Here is a 21,984-nt window from a genome sequence, read left to right as displayed (position 1 = left end):
CCCACAGGCTTTACTGAGGCAGAGGGAGAGCGTAGGGAAGGCTCTTTCCAGCTTTGGTAAAGAGTAGGCGCTCAGGGGCAGCTCCCACCTGGCTTTGGTAAGGCAGAGGGAGTGCATGGAACTGGTGCCCACCAGCACCGCCGCCCCTGGAGAGAATCCCTACAGGGCCCTGCCCCTCCAGCGGACACTTTAAAATTAAGAAAAAGAATCTTCCTTACATCTGGGGTCAGTGCTTTTCAAACTGCTGTCTGCACTGGACCCTGGGATTAGGAGTCTGCACGCAAGTCCTTTTAAGAGTAGTTTCTCATTTCGCTACAGCCCTTCAGGTTTCATGGGTGCAAGCCCCATGCGTTTTGAAGCCAGATATTTTGGGGGCTGATCTCTTAGGTGCAAGTCTTAAGAGATGTGGTGCCTGATGAGAGGTGTGAACCTTTCGCTCCTTAGGGAGAAGCTCCAGACTTGTGGGACCCGCTCGAGGGTGGTTCACTGAGACGGGGTAGAGTTTTGGGCGAGGCTGCACCTTAGTTTTCCCTACCTGCCTCCACGTGGCTCTTTCCTTATTTGATGTAAAGAACGGTTCAGCTAGTTTTCAGGTCTTTTTTTCAGGGGAGATTTTTCCATATGCAGCTGTAGGTTCAGTGTGTCCATGGAGGAGGTGAGCTCAGAGTCTCTCTAAGCTGCCATCTTGGTCTGCCTACCCAGGTGTCATGATTGAGCATAAACAGACATGAAACAGTGCTTACAGAATGAATGAATGAATGAATGAATGGAAACCTGCTTCTCAGCAAGTAAATAGCAGAGATGGAATTTGAACCCAGTTCCTCTGATCTCAAGTTCATCACTCTTGACATTATGATAGCCCAATGTGCTCGTCAACAATCAAAAAGTTGATCTGCCAGTTAGAGATGCATGGGCAAGTTATTTTTCTATGTAAACATTCATTCATTTCTTCAAAACATTTTTAATGAACACACATTACAGGGGAAGCACTGCTAGTTAATCACTCTGAGATTTAAAGAGATGGTTTGTAAAGCACAGTCATTGCTATCTCGTATAGTTATCAGAAGAAATAACTTTTGGAACTAAGAGTTTAAAGACACAGTTCCTGCCCACGAGGAACTCAAGTCTAGTGAGGAAAAGACAAGAAACCAAGCGAATACAGCAAGCTTTCCTAAGGAATTTCTTAGTCAGCTTGGGCTGCTATGAGAAAATACCATACACTGGGATGGCTTATCAACAACAGAACTTATTCTTCACAGTCCTGGAGGCTGGAAGTCTGAGATCAGGGTGTCAGCATGGACAGGTTCTGGTGTGCGTCCCCTTCTGGGCTGCAGACTGCTGACTTTTTACATCCTCACATGGCAGAAAACAAGAGAGAAAACAAGCTCTGTCATGACTCCTATAAGGGCACTGATCCCACTCATGAGGGCCCCACCCTCATGACCTCATCTAATTCTAATCATCTCCCGAAGTCCCCACCTAATGCCCTCACATTGGGGGTTAGGATTTCAACATGCGAATTTTCAGTCCATCACAGAATGTATGGATGAGCCTTAAGAGAACATTATTTTTTTGTTTTGTTTTGCCCTTCTGTTACTTTATTAACTGCTTTCATTTTTTTTAATAGTATTTTATATCAACCACGTTATAGGGTATCGTTTTACTTCTAACAAGTGCAGGGTGTCAAGATGTGCTATTGTACCCAGGTAAGGCAGAAATCATCACCATCATCATGATATGGCACTGAAATTCGTTTCCTGTAGGTAATAACAAAAGAAAATATCCTTTGGCATCTCAACCTTTTTACACAGACCCAAGTTAAGTTGAGGGAAATGTCATGGAAAAGAAATAATTGAGGTCCTCTGTGTTTTTGTTTCTACTTTCACTATCAAACATCACAGCCTACAAAAGCCATGCTGTTGCTGTGTGGCCCAGATCTTCCCAGTGGAAACAGAAATCCAATGAAAAAATTCATCCTCTCAACTCGCATGGCAAGGTAGATATTTTCAGTTGGAACCTTACCAAATGCAGCTGTGCCTCAACACAAAAACTTTGTTTTTACTCATCTCTCAAAGCTGCTTATAATATTTCTAAGGAAAAGAACCCGCACGCAATTGTAAAACCACGTGTCCTGGAAAATAGTCAAAAGACCTCTAGTATCAATCAGAGAAGGAATATTGAAACAGTATCTCTGTCAAATAAATTCATCCATTCCAGAATCACCAGTATTTTTTAAATTATCTCCTTTAACCATTTGATAAAGGTCATGGAAGAATCGGCTAATAAGCCATTTTTCTAGAAGACAGTTCCTGACCTCTTCCAATGAATCTGGCGCTTGGTTTTCGTTCATTAGGTATACAATAATACTATCAGAGAATTCCTATTTTGTGAGCCCCTTTTAGAAACCTCAAAGGGCATCTTAAAAATCACTAAAGTTGTTAAAAGTTTATTTGCCAGACAAGTGTCTGACTTGGACACCCAGTCTTGGTACTTGCTGAACTGATGAGGCACATGCTATGCTTGGCATCGGCCCACCTGGTTTTGCTTCTTTGGTGAATGAAGAATCATGACATACCATCATGTCTCATTACTTTTGACATTGGCATGTGCTCATGTCTAAGACTTGGCCGATGATTTTGAAATTGTGTTCACTGCTGTATAGCATTTGTCAACTTCATCAGTGTCAGAGACTTGAATTATCCATTAGCTATGTATAATGAAGAAGAGATACTATTCAAAAGACTTTTGTCAAGGAAGTGGAAGAGAATATGATCTTCTTTCATCCATATAAATTCAGTGACTTCCCAAATGTTAAGTCTTTAAGGATCCAGTTGAACCTCAAGCAGAAGTTGTTTTGTTGTCGTTGGCTCGTTCACGTTGAGAAGGAAGAAAGCCTCTCAGAACATAGAGGAGATTATTCATGGGCTCGACTTACTTGGCAGATAATTTTTTCCATGATAACATGACCAATCTTTCCATTCGAGGCCCTGCAGTCATCGTTATGTGCGTTATGGCTGTGAAGAAGAAAATGAGGGCAGGCAATGATGTAAACTTTCCAGTTCCAGGTCGAAGTCAAAAGGGCCAGACCGTACCAGTGTCTTTGAAGGAGGATGATCTGTTGTGTGGTGGTCAGCCCCCAAAACGGCCCTCTATGGATCTGACCTCCTAGTATTCATGTCCTTGAATAGCCCCCACCTACAGTAAGTGGGGAGGACCAGTATAACTAACAGGATATTACAGAAATGATGGTGTGTAAGTTTTGAGGCGAAGTCATAAAGACATTCAGCTTCCATATTCATTTATGTTGATCCCTACTAGCTTCTATTTCTAAATGTACTAATTCATAAAATTGTACTCCCATTCAAAAGGCGCATCTTTTTGAGGCCAATATCTCCCAGTGCTCCGGGTACTTGGAATTCACTAGAAGGAGCTCAGAGTAACCGGTAAAGGAATCGGGGGAAAAACAAGAGGTAGCCTCAGTGACTGGTCACAGCTTGAGGGTGCTGTTTAGCGACATGGTGTCACAGGAATTTCCTCTGTGTGCTTTGACGTCACCCAACCTGCCTACCCCTCCGCTTAGGAGAAAATCTATTTCAAAAGAATCACTGAGATTAAGACTTAGGGTCAGAATTTTATGTTTACTTTTTGTGTAAAACATGAACGAATTTTGTCTAGGTATGAAAAAAAGAGTTTTCATCTTTCTTCTAGACTGAAGGGTATTTAGATATACCCATACTTTGCATTTTGCGTTCCTTTATTAATTAGCAGAGACATCTGCATTAACACAGGATCATTAATTTATGATCTAGTGAATTTTTTCCACCTCTAACTTCCCTGATGAAAGAGAATGAAACAAAAAGGAAGTGTTTGATCAAGACTTCTCCCACAGACTTAAAAGATGGTCCTTGAATAACATTAAAGATGCTGCTTTTGCTGGTGTCTATCTAGTTGCGAGATCAACATATTAACTCAAACTGGAGGCATTGAATTCAGATTTTGTATTACTGCTTGCTCAATGACTAACCTGAAAGCATGTTGCCATTCTCTGTAACTTCCATATAAAACCAAACGTCAATAATGCCAACCTAAGGGTACCATTTCTTGAAACTGTCAGAAAATATAACTGAAATGATAAATAGTTTAATTAAACTTATTCATTTAGGGCACATCCTCAGCCTTCCACATCCATTTTCATCTCTGTCTGAGTTTAAGTCTTAGTGAGTTTTTCGATACAGTGTTTTGGAGGCAGTTAGAGTCATTCAAATAGAATCCTCAGAAACAAAAAGAAACATGTACCACAAATGTATTAGTTTCCTATTGCTGCTGTAACAAGTTACCACAAACTCAGTGCTTTAAAACAACTATCGTCATAGGGTTCTGGAAGACTGAAGTCTGACCCAGGTCTCTGTGGTGTCCACAGGCTCCATTCCTTTCTGGAGGCCCTCGTGGGCGGTCCATTTCCTTGCCTTTTACAGGTTCTAGAGGCTGCCCACTTTCCTTGATTCTTGACCCCCTTTCTCCATTTTTGAAGCCAGCAACGGTGACTTAAATTCCCCTATTGCATCTCTCTGAGCCGTCTTCTATAGTCCCATCTCTCTCCGACTCTCCTGCCTCCCTCTTCATGTTTAGAGACTCTTGTGATTACATCTGGCCACCTGATTAATCCAGGATACCCCCTCCCACCCACACCGCTTTCTCAAAACCCTTAATTTAAGCACATCTGCAAAATCTTTTTTGCCACATAAGGTAACATATTCACACTTTCAGGGATTAGGATGTGGGCATCTTTGGAGGACATTATTCTGCCTATCACACAACAAGTTCTAGAGTATCTAAAAGTAACATTCCAACTTTCACTTAGGTCATAGTGGATTCATCCTCCTGAAATATTCTCTTTTGTAAGTCATAAGAAGGAAACGAATCCTCCAGGTCTGCACCTGCTAAACTATCCTGTGGACAGACCAGGGCAGCCAACTGCAGGGTATCTGCTTCCTTTGCAGTGAACTTTTCTCTGATCTGACTGTGAAAAGGGAACAGAGAATGCACAGCCCTGGAAGTACTATCTAGAGAGGGACCAGGCATTTCACAGTGGTACCGCTGTTGCTATTTTTAAGATTCCATCACAGTATCAAGCATTGGTCACATAAATGTTACTGTTACATTTAGAAAATTTTATTTTAAAAATATTTGATCCATAGAGAGGAAATATATGTCTTAAATTTGTCACACATGAAAGAAGTAGGGAGGGCGGCCATGACTTCTTTTCATTTTAGCTTTATTCTAGTCTCTCTCCCCAAGAGGCAGGCACATCGTGGAGCCACATTTTAGGTTATGTTAACCATTTTCTTCTCAATAGTCATTATTTATGAACTCGAGCAAGCAATACATTTTTTCAACCATACCCCTTTTCTACTAATACTTGTAGCATTTTCGTATGCAAATTCATAAGCGTTCTTACTTGCATGATATATAATTGGTATTTTATAAAATTGGAATGGTTGCATTACTCTGACAGTATGGTATGTGCTCAGTAATTTAATATATGTGAAATTCATTCAATTTTGGTCAGATTAGAAAAAAAATGAAGATGAAATAGCAACAATTACAAAGGACACATGTTTAACCAGTCAAAGTTTCTGTCCAATATATGTTCCATATGTGAATTTAATATACCTGAACATACCACCTGGAATTCCAAATGTGAAATAAGATGAAATGGTGTCTGTCCATTTGGGTTTCTCAGATAGAATCAGGGCAAAAGTCAGTAAAAGAAGATTTATTTCTCTGCCGGGCAAATGGCGTAGAATTCCTTTTGATGGTCGACTTTCCAACACAGTTGGAAGGAGCCATGGTATTGCAAACTCCACCCTTCATTGTAGCCATACTTAAAGTTACAATAATGGTAAAGATAAGACATGTGCAGCCCACATTTTTATATAAAAGTATCTCCGTCAAACGAGAAAGAAAGATGATGTTTTTTCAAATCCTACAGGTGGTTTCAGTTACTCAATATGTTTGTCTAATTGCTCAAATGTTTCCTACACAATACTGAGAGCAGGTATTCTTTTGTAAAGTTTCTTAATCAGCTTCTGGATGTTGCCTCTCTAGCATAAATCCCTTCTCCCGTGTGCAAAAGCTGAAATGTGCCATGTTCTTGTGTTACCTTTGTTATTCAGTCTCAAGAAGCTGGAGCTGACAAGCATAGCATTAAAAAAAAATGGGCAGGGGACTGCCACCAGCTGTTGCTAAGAAAACTGTGGCTCCCTGAATTGGTAGCTTTCTCCTCTAACGTCCTGTCTTGGTGGTGTTGGCTGTAATTGGGAGGTAGGTTAAGGGAGCATTTTTCTCTCAAGGGAGACAGTAAGAATATTAATATTAATGCAATGACTGCCTCCTCGGATGGGAATGGATCACATGAAATGATTCAAAGGAAGCTTGATCAATCATTCCATTTCTTGGCAAGAAAACGATGCCTTTGCATTTAAGAAAGAACATCTGGGTAGAATCACAACGGTTAAAAGAATCGGGTTGGTTGGTGACCAAAAATTCACCTCCTTGACAGAGTCGGAACCCACCCCCGACCCCGCCTCTGGGACTTCTGGCCATGCTGGGGGCAAAAGTAAAACTTTGAAATGCTTTACTTGAAAAGAAGTGCTTACATTTCAGCACTCCTTTTGTGACCTCGCTGCTTACTGATTTATTAGCAGAGTCTCAAAAGACATCTGGAGAAGCTGGTCAACTTGTCTGATTCTGAAGACAGGGCGGCCACCCCGGGAGCCTTTCTAACTCTGTGACCGCACATCTGGCCCACGAAGATCCTTCTGCTCCCATGATGGTTTGTGAAGTGTCTGCAACCAAGAGCTCCTGGGAGCAATGTGGACAGTTAGCCAAAGCTTTCAAAGTCTGAGAGTGTCGAGAGGTTGCTGCTTGCTTGTGACCAGGGCACCAGCCAGACTGTGACACAAAGGACCTTGCACATGGTAGATAGACACGGGTTTCTTAAGACATTAAAAAGTTCAAGGTTTTGCTACTGAATGCACAAGTGATGCCTTGTGTGGGAAACAAAAACATGTGGCCTCAGGGCAAGTGGGGACACTCTGCTCCTTTTACTGTTCTCGCCCTGAATAGCGATGGAGACCCAGCGTGGAGACATCTGTGACCTGCATCCCCCTTGCCAGATGCCAGACAGCCATTAGTTCAGAGAAGCGTCCTTTCCTGTGACATTTCTGCCACCCATCCACTCTCCCTGCTCTGGGAGTGATAGCTGGAGGTACAGAACAAGTTTCGGCTCCTCCGGACAAAATCAGCACATAAAATAAATTTGGAGGATTCTAGGAAGCCACAGGCACCCAACTCCAAGTCGAAAGAAAGAAGAGGTAGATATTTGACAGGGTCATGCAGCTTCACATGAGTTTTAAAGTTCACAGCCACACTTGATCTTTCTGAAGAGCATTCACTCACATAGGACTCATTCCCCCGTCTGTGCATTTATTTGTAATAACTTAATTGTACAACTCCCCTAAATACCGTCTTCAGCTTTTAATACAATAAGGTTCATCCTAGAACTTCTGACAGAACAACCGAGTATAATTGTATCGGTTACAATGATTCCCCACCGGTCTCTCCTTTTCTCTTATTTTTTCTTATTCCTTACCTTATTAACATGTGATTTTTTGATGTTGTATTTAAAACATCACTAACAGCACTAAGGAGCACTTTTATACGCATATGTGCACATGATGTGACATTCCTTGTCATTTAGAGATAATTTTCCTATTTTCTCCACTAGAATGTAAACTCCACAATGTCACTGAGTTCCCAGTGCCTAAAACTGTAGCTGGCATTCAGGCGCTTAATAAATATTTGCTGACTAAGCGAATTAATGAATCAATATAAATCTGATCTCCAACCTCTAAGAAAGTACTATACGTACAACCAAAAGCAGAAGGCTGAAATTGAACCAGGTGGTAATATATCGGCCAAGTTCCATTTCCTAAGACGATGATTGATTTGATTAACTGTCGTTCTGTTTTTGGACCACGAGCAGGTGAGATGGTTCAAAGGCCTTCACGTAAACATGCATCCATACACATGGTGTCTAAAGAAATTCTATTCTACTCTTTAGTACATTATGTTATTGCTATGGAAACAGTAATATTTTAAAGAAGAACACTGAAACCTTCCAAATACAGTCTTTATTCTTCTTGTACTAGCAAAATAATGTGTTTTGCCTAAGAACTTGTTAGGTGGCCTGCAGCTAAATATAAAGAGACAGATTCTTGTCATGTGTGTATCTATGGAAAAATTTGGACCACTGGCTTTTCGCGATACATTTTAAAATAAACTCAGTGCCAAACTCTAGACGTATTAGAGGCCTTCAATGAAACACTTAATATGTTAGGTATAGGTTTTAGTTAGAAATACTATTTATATTTGAACCGCAGAAGCATCACTTTGGAACTTCAGAGGACCAGCATCGCTCATGACTCTAGTCTGTTACTTCATCAGGGTGGTCCTAGCTTTCCTGGACTGGCATCACATTTTAACCAAAAGGTTATGAGAAAAAGCATGAACCCACGCCTGGGGTGTAATCGCACAAGAGGAGCCAAATAGAATCGGGTGAATGTTATCAAAAGGTCACTCAACTCTACTTCACAGACAAAAGTTCAGAAAGTAGCAAATGGTAATATCCACATGTGCCGTTTTGCCTCGCTTACTGACCTTAAAGCAAACCGAGATGGATGTGTTTTGAAAACCTCTCTTCGTGCCGATTTAAAACATTAGGAGCAATTCTTTGAGCACTCTAGTGATCATAATTTCTATCTCATATTATGTGCAAAATTGATGTTAGCATTCTAGTGTTTTAGCATTTGTTTTTCATTCAAATAAGTTCTGTATGTGCAAAGGTGATAACACCCCCTCTTCTTCCCTAGTGATGGCGAGAACAGAGACTTGGAGCCAGAGGGGCCTAGGTGTGCCTTCTACCTCGGCCACATGCAAGCCGTTTGCCCTTGAACAAATCAACAAATCACTGCCTTCCTCAGCCTCCCTCAGTTCCCCAACTTAGAGGGTTAACCAACCAAGTGAGAACACACGCAAAGAACTTAAAACGGGTCTCATTAACATCGTCTTCTTTTCTCTGATACTATAAACATCGCATTTCTCTTCATTTTTTTCAACCTGTTGAAGTGCAAGCGTTTTTAAAGCTTCCAGAAGTTGAAAGGTATTAGAATCACGTTTTCAGAGACATAGTTCATTTAAACCAACCTCTTCTCCTATTAGTAATTTAGTTCGCATACAGGAGAAATTTTTTTTTTGACAAAATATGTTGCTCGCATTACTATAATTTGTAATTGTGTATCATCTTCTGTGCGAGAGCACAAAGGGCTTTGCAAATAAAAAATACTTGCAATCTCTAAGGATATAGGTAAATATTATATTTTATCGCTAGGTAAACTAATAATAGCCAATTAAGTGATTTACAGAAGATGTTATACTACTTTTGTGACATACTTGAGAAAATATGAAACTTCTCTATTGTACCTACACTTTATAAATGGCAAGTACGTGACATATATGCCCACTTTCCTCTTTTGTGACTTTATCAGCCATCCCAAATCGACCATGGCACTATGTCATATTGATGCTCAGAACTTTCAGCACAGCACTGCAGGCAGCCACCATCAAGCAGGTGGAGTTGGTTTGTTAGTTAAATCTGTATGCCTTCCTGAGTTGGACTATTTTCCAGGTGTTGTCTACATTAGAAATGAGTTCACATAAAGGAGCACAAAGCTTCGTGCTCCTTTGCATGCTTCTTTCCTATTATTTTAAATGTTTCCTAAAATATACCCATGAAAATTTACTTGTTGTCAATTTCAATTAGACTTGGCACAATTACATTCTCAACACATTAAACCTTATAGAGAGGAAAAATTGCTGAGAATCATCCCTCCCTCCTATTTAGAGAAAATAACATCCACGGAGTTCTCCAGGATGTCCCTCTAACCCAACACCGGGCTCCCAACACTGGGCTCCCACCGCTTAGCTTACTGTGTTTGATCACTGATCTCTTTTCCTTCACTTACTCCGTCAGCCGGCTCCACCAAGTTTCCTCTTTCTGTCTTCTATCTCTCGTGCCTCCTTTTCCTAGATCTTCCCTTATTCACCTTTTTAGAGGAAATTACCGTTCTCTCCGGCTCCACTGCTGGTACACGATTCTCATTTCAGCCTGGCCCCCGCGAACGCTCGGCAATGCGCGTACCTAACCTCAGCGCGTACCTAACCTCAGCGCGTACCTAACCTCAGCGCGTACCTAACCTCAGCGCGTACCTAACCTCAGCTCGCCCCTTTCTCCATCCGTTTCGTCAGAGCTTCCGAACCTTCATCATCGTCTCAGTCTCCACCCCTTGGCTCTTTTGACTCAACAGATGTCGACCTGTCGTGGAGGACACATATGCCATTCGGTATGGACTCCCCAGTGCCCCTGAGCTCCAGCTGCGCCTGCGCACGTCTCCTCCTTGGCTCGGCCTCACCTTCTTTCTCTGCAATGTTCGTTCCTCCTCTCGGCCCCACGCCCCTCACCTGATCCGGGACCCTCTGCCCTTGTTTTCCTACCCCTTCCTTCAATGCACCTTTAAGGTCTTTTCTTGGACACATTTCCTGAGCCTAGAGATGAGCCCAAGAGTAGTTCTCACCAAAAATAAACAAGCAAGGAAGCGGCAACAACAAAACACTTTCTTTGACTTGAGCCCAACGCTCATGCGTCATCCCACCTCTGTGCGCTTTCTCTTGTGCTCCCTCCGCCTGGAGTGAGATCCTGCCTACTCCTTAAAACCCAAATCAAATGTATTTTCCTTTCTCAAATGTGAATAGTAACTAATTTTCTTGAACTTGCATAGTGACCTGTGCCTCTCTTACCAATAACATCTCTTCTTTCTTGTGCCATAATTATGTGTATGTCTGCTCTTACAACTACTGGAAGTTCAACATGGTCAGAATCTGTGTCTGATTTATCTTCTTATCCTCCAAAGCACCCAACATGTGCCTGTATACAGTAGGCACTTACTTAGTTACCACCATTTAGAGAGATTAGGAATCTGAGGCAGGGAAGTTCTTAGTGACACACTGTAAGTCACAAAGTTTGTAAGTAGCAAAGTTGCCACACATTTTAGCGCTCTTTCAACTCCTTAAATGAGTCCTGTATTTTTTAAAAATTTACTGCGACTGAATCACAATTTTATCATTTTTTGTAGTCTGTAGCAAGTTTCTTTAAATGCCTATTTTCCAAAGGCTTTTCATATACTTGATTTCATGTTGCACATAGTAGGAGCTAAACAAATGTGAAATAAATGAAAAAGTGAATACGTTTTGGTGGATGATATCCATAAAGCGTAAATTAGTCAAGAGCAATCTGAAGCGTTTCGGTAAGAGGGAACCCCAGGGGAGGGGCCGCCCTGCGTGCACGTCGAGGTCAAGTGCGCACTTGGCCGTGGACGTTAGGACTGCTAATAATGAGGAGAGCCACCCCGGGCCCAACCATGAGGCTCCATTCTTTTCGTCGTTCCATGTTTCCGTATTTAGAATTTTGACAATTTAACATATTTTTAAATTACAATGCGAATGTCACTTGTTTTCCAAATCTAGTGGTCAAATTCCGATTTTTAGGGTCAGAGATAAAAATACGACCAGTCATCAGGAGAATATTAGGAGCTGGCTTCCTTCCTTCCTTCCATTGAGGCAGCGTCTTCAAATGTCAAGCCAAGAGAGTGATTGCAGAAAATTAAAGAAAACCAGTCAAGACCAGTTCATTGTCCATTTTCTGTAAGGCCAGGTAGAATGTAAATTTCAATATGGGTACAGTTGGGGACATCTCTGCTGAAGAGAATTTGGGCGCCTGTGTTGTTTTTCAGGTTATTATAGTAATCGATGTTCACCTGGATCTAAGCTTTATTGTATTTGACGATGATAGGATTGTGCAAAGATCTCATGGCACCGCAGGTATTTTCAGGACATGAAAGTGCAATGCCTGGGCAATCAGCAGTTTGCGAGTGCCGAGGAATGTACACTATCGTGGATGGTACACTGTCGTTCTGAACAGGGCTGGCGAAAACACTCACTTGCACTCGGAAGTCTATTATGCAAAGAGTATAAGAACTCTATTGCATCTTAAAAAAGAAAAAAGACAAGACAAGACAAGACAAGAAAAGAAAAGAAAAAGGTTTATTAGCAGGCAGGAAAAGGAGTGTTAGCCCCAGCAGAATTTTCAGCAATCGCCTCATTGAAAAGGCTGTAAATAGACTAATTGCATAAAGGTAAACTTAATGGTATAAAGAAGTGATTGAGCACATTTAGGTGGGACAACTCAAGCCTGGCTGTATTTGTTTTTCATTCTTCATTGAAAGGCAGGAGCTGTGTTTCATATCTGTGGGAGGGAGCTATAGGATTGAATATGGAGATCAAAACAGATCATAATTGCTTTAGTCAAACGAACAGATTTTATATATAAAAGGGACCTGTAAACATAATTTAGAGAAGGTTTTGGCATGAAAATGAAGTAGCAGTTACAACTTCAGTTCCCAACTACCTTACACAACTTGTCTCCCCAAGATGGTTATTTTAATCTCTAATTTATTAAAAGATGAAATGTTGGAATGTTGGATAGATTGAAATCATTTGTCAGATCACGAAGTCCTCATAACATTTCTCAGCCTTAATAACACATCTGCTCTTAGAATGTGGGGTCAGAATCTGTGTCTGATTTATCTTCTTATCCTCCAAAGCACCCAACATGTGCCTGTATACAGTAGGCACTTACTTAGTTACCACCATTTAGAGAGATTAGGAATCTGAGGCAGGGAAGTTCTTAGTGACACACTGTAAGTCACAAAGTTTGTAAGTAGCAAAGTTGCCACACATTTTAGCGCTCTTTCAACTCCTTAAATGAGTCCTGTATTTTTTAAAAATTTACTGCGACTGAATCACAATTTTATCATTTTTTGTAGTCTGTAGCAAGTTTCTTTAAATGCCTATTTTCCAAAGGCTTTTCATATACTTGATTTCATGTTGCACATAGTAGGAGCTAAACAAATGTGAAATAAATGAAAAAGTGAATACGTTTTGGTGGATGATATCCATAAAGCGTAAATTAGTCAAGAGCAATCTGAAGCGTTTCGGTAAGAGGGAACCCCAGGGGAGGGGCCGCCCTGCGTGCACGTCGAGGTCAAGTGCGCACTTGGCCGTGGACGTTAGGACTGCTAATAATGAGGAGAGCCACCCCGGGCCCAACCATGAGGCTCCATTCTTTTCGTCGTTCCATGTTTCCGTATTTAGAATTTTGACAATTTAACATATTTTTAAATTACAATGCGAATGTCACTTGCATTCCAAATCTAGTGGTCAAATTCTTTAGGGTCAGAGATAAAAATACGACCAGTCATCAGGAGAATATTAGGAGCTGGCTTCCTTCCTTCCTTCCATTGAGGCAGCATCTTCAAATGTCAAGCCAAGAGAGTGATTGCAGAAAATTAAAGAAAACCAGTCAAGACCAGTTCATTGTCCATTTTCTGTAAGGCCAGGTAGAATGTAAATTTCAATATGGGTACAGTTGGGGACATCTCTGCTGAAGAGAATTTGGGCGCCTGTGTTGTTTTTCAGGTTATTTATAGTAATCGATGTTCACCTGGATCTAAGCTTTATTGTATTTGACGATGATAGGATTGTGCAAAGATCTCATGGCACCGCAGGTATTTTCAGGACATGAAAGTGCAATGCCTGGGCAATCAGCAGTTTGCGAGTGCCGAGGAATGTACACTGTCGTGGATGGTACACTGTTGTTCTGAACAGGGCTGGCGAAAACACTCACTTGCACTCGGAAGTCTATTATGCAAAGAGTATAAGAACTCTATTGCATCTTAAAAAAGAAAAAAGACAAGACAAGACAAGACAAGAAAAGAAAAGAAAAAGGGTTATTAGCAGGCAGGAAAAGGAGTGTTAGCCCCAGCAGAATTTTCAGCAATCGCCTCATTGAAAAGGCTGTAAATAGACTAATTGCATAAAGGTAAACTTAATGGTATAAAGAAGTGATTGAGCACATTTAGGTGGGACAACTCAAGCCTGGCTGTATTTGTTTTTCATTCTTCATTGAAAGGCAGGAGCTGTGTTTCATATCTGTGGGAGGGAGCTATAGGATTGAATATGGAGATCAAAACAGATCATAATTGCTTTAGTCAAACGAACAGATTTTATATATAAAAGGGACCTGTAAACATAATTTAGAGAAGGTTTTGGCATGAAAATGAAGTAGCAGTTACAACTTCAGTTCCCAACTACCTTACACAACTTGTCTCCCCAAGATGGTTATTTTAATCTCTAATTTATTAAAAGATGAAATGTTGGAATGTTGGATAGATTGAAATCATTTGTCAGATCACGAAGTCCTCATAACATTTCTCAGCCTTAATAACACATCTGCTCTTAGAATGTGGTCTCTTGATAATAGCTGTCTGAAAGTGTCTGAATTTAGGGATTATTTGAGACAACAGATTTCCTTCTATTTGGAACTGCATGAGGCATCTGCTCCCTCACCGTTAGCTTTGTGTCATGGTCTCAAGACATTCATAAAAGGGCAGATCATTTTGGACATGATGAGAAGGAAAAGGGGCCTCTGTTGACAATATGAGATTGGAAAGAGGAATTAAGAACCTTTAAAGATAGTATTTTATGTTTAGAAATATCATCCCACAGTTCTTTTTCCAATCTGAGGAGAACACGGTGGCTAGAACTAAAGGAGTAGTAAACCACTCTAAAACCAACGATTTAGAGAAAAACTTGGTAGAATGCTAAGTAGAAATTCACAAAATTTTATCTGATTTGATTCAGCATAACGAAAAGGACTCAGTGGAAACGGACAACCAAGATAATTTCAAAGACCATGTGCCAAACTAAGTATCCGACCGTAAGAGTCAACTAAACAGAATGAAAAATAATATGTGAAAATTACCTTCTCCATTTAACTTCCAAGAGAAAATGTTCCACAAAATGCAACCGTAACAAAACTTTTATGCACTTCAAGGACAAACTGTATATGCAGATCAAGAGCTGAAACACCTGCTTGACTGATAAGGAAGAGGCCATTATCAGCTTCTCAACTGCATTTAATTATAAAAATTACCATGTAGAGTTGGCCAAGCTCATTTTTAAATGATGATGTTGCCCTTTTGTTTCTACACACACCCACAAAAAATATTCTTTACATTTAGAAAGAAGTAAAAGAAAAATTTTAGCTAAGCTTCGTGATATTTACTTATTGTCATCCTACAGAGAGCTCCACAGATGGCATTAATGGATATATAACAACAATGAGATAACATTTCTGATTATAAAAACCATACTTTTCCTATGAATCAGTCCACATTACATATATATATATACATATATATACAAATAATACATATTTTAGGTTCTCAGCTTGTGTAACTATATGAGCATGGTTATGACAATGACACAGAAGAATCGGGCCCAGTTGTCTAATCACCATATAGGACGACACCTAATTGTTCTGGAATAACTAAACATATTATGAGAAACACCTCCCCAATGGTCTTGTTTTTCAAGGTGTCCTTTTTCATTAATCTGCCTATCACATTCGACACCATAGATCCCCTTTGCTCTGGAGACATTTTTTGCCTCTGGATTTTCTGCATGCTATTATCTCTTGGTATCTCTTGGGCAACTCTTTCCTTGAATCCAGATTTTTTTTTTCTTCCCCAGAGGGGTTCTCAAGGGTCCTGGGTTAAAGAGTCAGGGACCACTTTCTGAGAAGAATTTTCCTATGTGTGGGGTCTTTTCAAGTTGCCCCAGTGATTGTGAAGGGCTATGGCCATTTCATGGGAGGAAGGTGGAGGGAGAGGAGAGAAACGAGAAGGCCAGTTTGATGGGACACACAGAACAGCTCTACCTGACAAGGACTCATTATGTCAGAAAGCGAGTAGCAGCAGCACACTTCTGAGAAAGACCGAGTGGGAACACCAAACTCTTGACCTTTCATTCATTATTTCTGACCACACTCTTGACCTTTCATTCATTATTTCTGACCCTGTACTCTCGAGTACTTCGCTTCAAATCTCCTATACACCCAAGACCCCCAAAGCTGCCTCTCCCACTCTGTCCCTTAGTGCTACTCGAGGCTCTTCACTCCAGGCGCTACTGAAGATCTTTCCACGGGCAGTTCAGACCAAGACCCACCCAGAAGCCTGGCAGATGGCTCACATTTTTTGCTTCTCTTTCTCCTTTATCCCCACATCCAAAGGACTGAGTTCTCTTTAACTCGATGTCTTTTGGAAATATTTCTTGTCCACTGCCACAGCTATCCCCTAGCAGACACCTGTTTACCCCATACCTCTCCTAACTGCCTCCCTAAAGGCAACCCCTGCCCTTTATCATCCATCCTACACTCTGTTGCTACAACAATTATTTTATGGAATTCTTTCTACCAGTTTCGATAATCCGCTACGACAAATCTTGCCTATTAGATCTCATTGTGACTCTTTATCTCACCCTCAGTAACTCTCACATCTGTCTCCCATGTCACCCTTCATTTTTTATGTCCCCTTGTTTAGACCTTCTGTCCAGCCAAGCTTATCTCCTTGGCAGCATCATACGAAGTTTTCACTCCCTGTCACTAATGCTGACTCCCGTCACCCCTCCCTCCCTTCTCGCAGGCTGGGTAATAGAACTGTCTGAAGCCGTATCAAAGCCTGAGAAAAAAGGGAAAATCAGTAATATTAATCTTGTCTTGCTTCAAAATTTTGCCTTTTGTTCATGATTATTATTATTATTTTTTGTATTGTGATTTTTAAAAATACTGCATTAAAATGTTCATGATCTTGATTACTGAGTTTTGGGCACCTGCTTAAGTTTTGCACGGGAGGCAGATATGTCACGCACCTGGCCCTCGTTCTGGCTTTGCTCTGTGGTTTCCTTTTCTCCCACTCAGCTCCTCCTGCAAGGTGTCCCTGATTGACGAAGACTTTCAGAGCTCCGAGCCCCTTCGTCTGATCCTTGTCTGCCCTCGAGTATGCTGTGGCTATGTGTTCTCGTCATCTGCAGTTTGGGGGGTAATTTCTCCTCCTCTAGGACCAAGGTTTCTACTCTTTGCTCTTCACAGGGCCGAATACCCCGCCCTCCACTTGGTGGACACGTAATAAAGGTCCATAAACATCACGGAATATAACAGCTGGGCACTGATCGAAACTTCAGATAAGACATAAAGATGCGACAATAGGAATGTTGACCTTAGAGAAGAGAAACAAACAAAAATTCCTCACATTATTCCACCATTATCTGTGAATAATAGGTGAGGATTAGCACATCGAGAATCCTGGGAGAATCCTTTTCCATAAATAGAAAAGTGACAGGCAGCTTGGAGGTGAGTCTGAGCAGCCCCGGGTTGTGCTGGGTCCCCTCCTGTCAGTCTCTTCCAAAACTGCCACTCCCAACGGTCGCCAGACCCCTTCGATTTAAACAATCCACCTCTTCCACAGTGAAAGAGAGTCAGAAGAGCTTCCTCCCACCTGGGTGTGAAAACACATGGCTGTCAAGGAACGAGGGTAAGTATTTGGAAGACACGTGGCAGAATGCATTAGTTTCATCTCACTAAAGAAAGAAGACACACCACGTTTGAAGAGAAGCACGTGTCAACCTGAAAGTGAGACGTTAGGCACTGAACGGGACTCCGGGGACGCTGCTTTGAGAACGAATAGAATCAGAAATTTGGACTCAACGTCACACACCTAACAGTTCTCTTCACCCCGCCTCCCCCAGCATTTAATTGGATTCTGATATTCAAAGAATGGGCAGCTGAGAATCTAGGTCAAAACTTCCTTTCTCCTCCGTGCCTCCTTCTCCATCTCTACCTCCTCTTCATTCGCTTCCCCTTCCAGCTGTTTTTCTCTCCTTCCCCCCCACCCCAAACCTTCCCTGTCGCAAATCCAGACGTGGTTAATAGCCCTAACAGTACAAGAGCAAAATTGAGTAAACTTGATGGCAATAAATTGCTTCTCTCCATATACAGCTTTCTAAATAATTTCAGTGTATGATAGTTTTTATGCAGAGCAAACACATAAATTATATTTGGGCTGTTCCAGTCACTTCTCAAATGCAATAACTTCTCTAAGATTTGATTATTTTGAACATTAGACAGGTGGCAATAACAAATATGTTTTTCGACTAAAAAGGAACGGGAAAAGAGGTATAAGTAAACATGAATTCTCTGTTGCTGTTACGTTGGGACTCATCTAAGTATCCAGTTTTACTAGGGCTTTTCAAAAGGGCTTGCACTGTCTGCCCCTTTTAGAAGGCAGTGTGTTCCCTCAGGACCACACAGGGCGTTGGAGGGCAGGTGCTGAGCAGCAGAGGAAGCTTGCTCTGGGTCTCTGTTTGACCCACCTCCCCTCCCAGCACGGCCTCCACAGGTGTTAGCTCACCAGGTCCATTAGCATCTTTAGAACTTCTAACACAAAAATTTGATTTTGCTAAATGAAAGTCCTCTTATTTTAAAAACAACCAGTAAGTATGCTTGTACCGTCAATATTTGAAAAGTCAAGAAAAAACGTTGAGAAATCATTCCATATCTGTCCAAACCATGTTTTCTATTTTCTGACCTCTCAACAATGACCTTTGAAGAAACCGGTGTGAAGCATGGATTGTGAGCTCAGACATTAAAAGAAAATACATGCGATGTGTTTTATTGAAACATAAATATTATGTATACAGAAAAAAAAGGAAGGAGGAGTACACAACTCAAGGAGATTATAAGAGAGTTTGAGGAACATATAAGAATAATGTAAGAGAGCGTGTGGCTTCTATAACAAATTACCACCAACGTGGCGGCTTCAAACAACAGAAATTCTCTCATAGTTCCAGACCCCAGAAGTGCAAAAACCAGTATCACTGGGTCGAAGTCCAAGTGTCAGCAGCTTCTGTGCCCCCTCCAGCGGAGAGAATCCATCCCTTGCCAGTTCCAGCTTTGGGTGACTGTCACCTTCCATTGTCTCGTGGCTGCATCACTCCAGTTCCTGCCCAGTCTCGTTGCCTCTTCATCTTCCATCTGTGTCGAATCTCCCTCAGTCTCCCTCTTAAAAGGGCACCTGTGATTATACTTAGGGCCCACCAGGATAATCTCCCCATCTCAAGATCCTTAAACTAATCATATCTGGAAAGTCCCTTTTCCAATATAAAGTAACCTTTATAGACTCCAGAGATTAGTACTTGGTATTTTTGTGAACCATTATTCAGCCTGCTACAGAAAGCTGAAGCCCAGAACGAGCTTTGAAAATGCCTGGGATGACAGAAATGGCTTATAGGGCCACATTTAGAGATGATGAATGAAGAAGGGATAGGTTTATTTCCAAGCGATGAAAAAAACGGAGCTACTCATTGCTCTTTGGCTTCTAGTTTTTCCAAAAAGGAGAAAGGTCTTCACATTTAAGGTGGTTGAACACATCAACAGACAAAGACCAAGCTGAGTGAGGCACTACGAAGTACCTGATTAGCCATTCTGTGAATTCAAACTGCATCACAGGCTCTAGAAGAAATGGCTTATGTAGTCTCAGGATCCCACTGCTAGGAAACCTCAGTGTTACACTGTATCTCATTCTTCACATTGTGGCTTAAATGTGACTTCTTCAGAGTGGTCCTTGACCATCCTAAGGATTTATCTGCCCCCACACTGGCTTGTGAACTTCACAGGACAAAGATTATTCTCTTTTTAGTCACGGTATATACCCAGTACCTGGCACGCTCTGTGGTTCAAAAACATCCTTAATCACTGCTTGTTGAGTGAGTGATAATTGCTAACATTTTTTAATACTTCGTGTATGACAAACACTCTTCTGAGTGTTTTATATGTAGTAACTCACTTAAGAAGGAAGGAGAAATGGAGGGAAGGTAAAAGGGGAGGAAGACGAGAGAATAAGAGTGGTATGAGAAAATCGATTGACAAATGTCTCCATTTTTAAAAGGAGGGATAAAAAAGAAATGGGAAAACTAAAAATTAGTAAGCTCGATGTTTATCCTCAATAAAAATCTAGAATGAATTACTAAACAGAGAGAGGTTGTGAATAATGTGAGATCACGTCTATCTCAGAATGAATCTCAAAAAAGGCCCGAATTTAGGTTCCCCCAAACCTTCTCTATGAATGCAGAGTGAATAGAAATATATGTGAAACAAAATAAAAATGAAAACTTAAAGCTCTTGGTCTACTGCATGCTTAATATGAATTACCATTATGCTCCAAACAGGGGCAAAATGTTGTCACCATCTAATGCTCCAATCACAGAGGCAGAGTGTCCTAGTTAGTAATAATAGAATTATGAGTAACATGGCAAAGTAGAAAGAACATGGGTCAAGTTAACTTAGCTGACAGGAGCAAATTACTTAACATTTCTAAGGTTTTTAAAATTTACCTATATAATACATCCCTGAAGGAATGATTGTGAAGATTAAAATCAATAAAGAATGAAGAGTCTGGCACATGTTAAGTTTTAAGTAATGTGAGTTCATTTCTTCCTTTCTCCTCGTTTTAACCTCTATTGTACTTTGTACAAGGCTAATCATGGATGAAACCATGAATTCAGTTCTGGTCACTACATTTTGAGGAACAAAATGACAAACTCTAGGTACAGCCACAGGAAAGACACTTGATCAGTGAAGTAGCTGGAAACGATGTCTTATTATAATACTACCTCGTGTTCCATAGCATCTTATAATTTTCAGAAGGTTTGATCCCCCAAACAATACTACCAGGTAAGCAGACAAATGTTAATATGACATTTTATGTAAACGCCCAAAGAGATTAGTGGCCCACCAAATGTCACATTGCTCATAAATAACCAAGGTGGGATAAACTGCAAGTTTACTGAGCTCTCACCTAGTAATTTCCTCTTTATTACTCTGCTTCCCTTATAAGCAGTGGTAGAAGGAACTAAGAAGAAATATTTTGAAGATATAGAAGGGAAGACACGATAACTGCCCTATAATATTGGAAGGATTGTCCTGTCATAAAGGGAATCAACAGTTCACCCAAGTACAGACCAAGATTGATGGGTGGATATTATAGCTGGACAAGCTTTGGCTCAACATCAGGGGAAATTTGGGAACCTTTAGAGGTAAGCAACAATAAACAAAGGTTGACTAGTGAGATATTCAGGGATGTAAAGCAGGGATGCCTGCCCCGGGATAGCAGATGAACTAGATACATCCATTTGTTCCATTGTAAAATACATAATTAGTGAGCAAAACACTGTGCTAGACCTTGTGGGAGACAAAGAGATAATTAAGATGGTGTCCCTGACTCTGTATGTCACCTCGAATGCCCCCCATAAGTCTAGAAATTATGAGCGTTTGACATTTTTATTTAAGCAGATTTTTAAGACATTTGGGAAAACACCGTTGGCATCAAAAGTGAAGACGTCAACAACTGATGATGAGCCTGCATCCACCTAAATGTTGCTTTATTTCTCAACATCGAATGGACAGATGAACGAGCATGCATGGCCCTGTGAGCCCCGTGCTCATCTTTCTCACCTAGAAACGGTCAACGTGACAGAGTGATGGCTGTTTTCTCTTTCTCCGTCCCCCTTCTGAGGGACTCATTCTACTCACATTCTTGGTCAATCTAGAACGCTAGCTGCAATTTGTAGGGAAGTCAGTTCAATTCTCCACACCTTTGGAATTTTAAAAATGTAACCATGTGCTATTGCAAAGCATTTCAATATTTTCATTTCCAATTCCTATAAATTGCAAGCATTTATTTTATGAAACTTGGAAAGATCACTATTTGTCTCGAATTATACCGGCATCCGAATTATGCCGGCATCGCACCAGAACACAGAATTGTGGAACATATGAGACAGAAACCTGACACTCAGTTCTCTGCGATGTGTTAAACAGAGAAAAAATTGTACTGTTGTATAAAAAGCTGGCTA

Source organism: Pteropus alecto, unplaced genomic scaffold, assembly GCF_000325575.1.
Source record: "Pteropus alecto unplaced genomic scaffold, ASM32557v1 scaffold115, whole genome shotgun sequence".
NCBI classification, from domain to species: domain Eukaryota; kingdom Metazoa; phylum Chordata; class Mammalia; order Chiroptera; family Pteropodidae; genus Pteropus; species Pteropus alecto.
Note: the sequence above shows the minus strand (reverse complement) of the source record.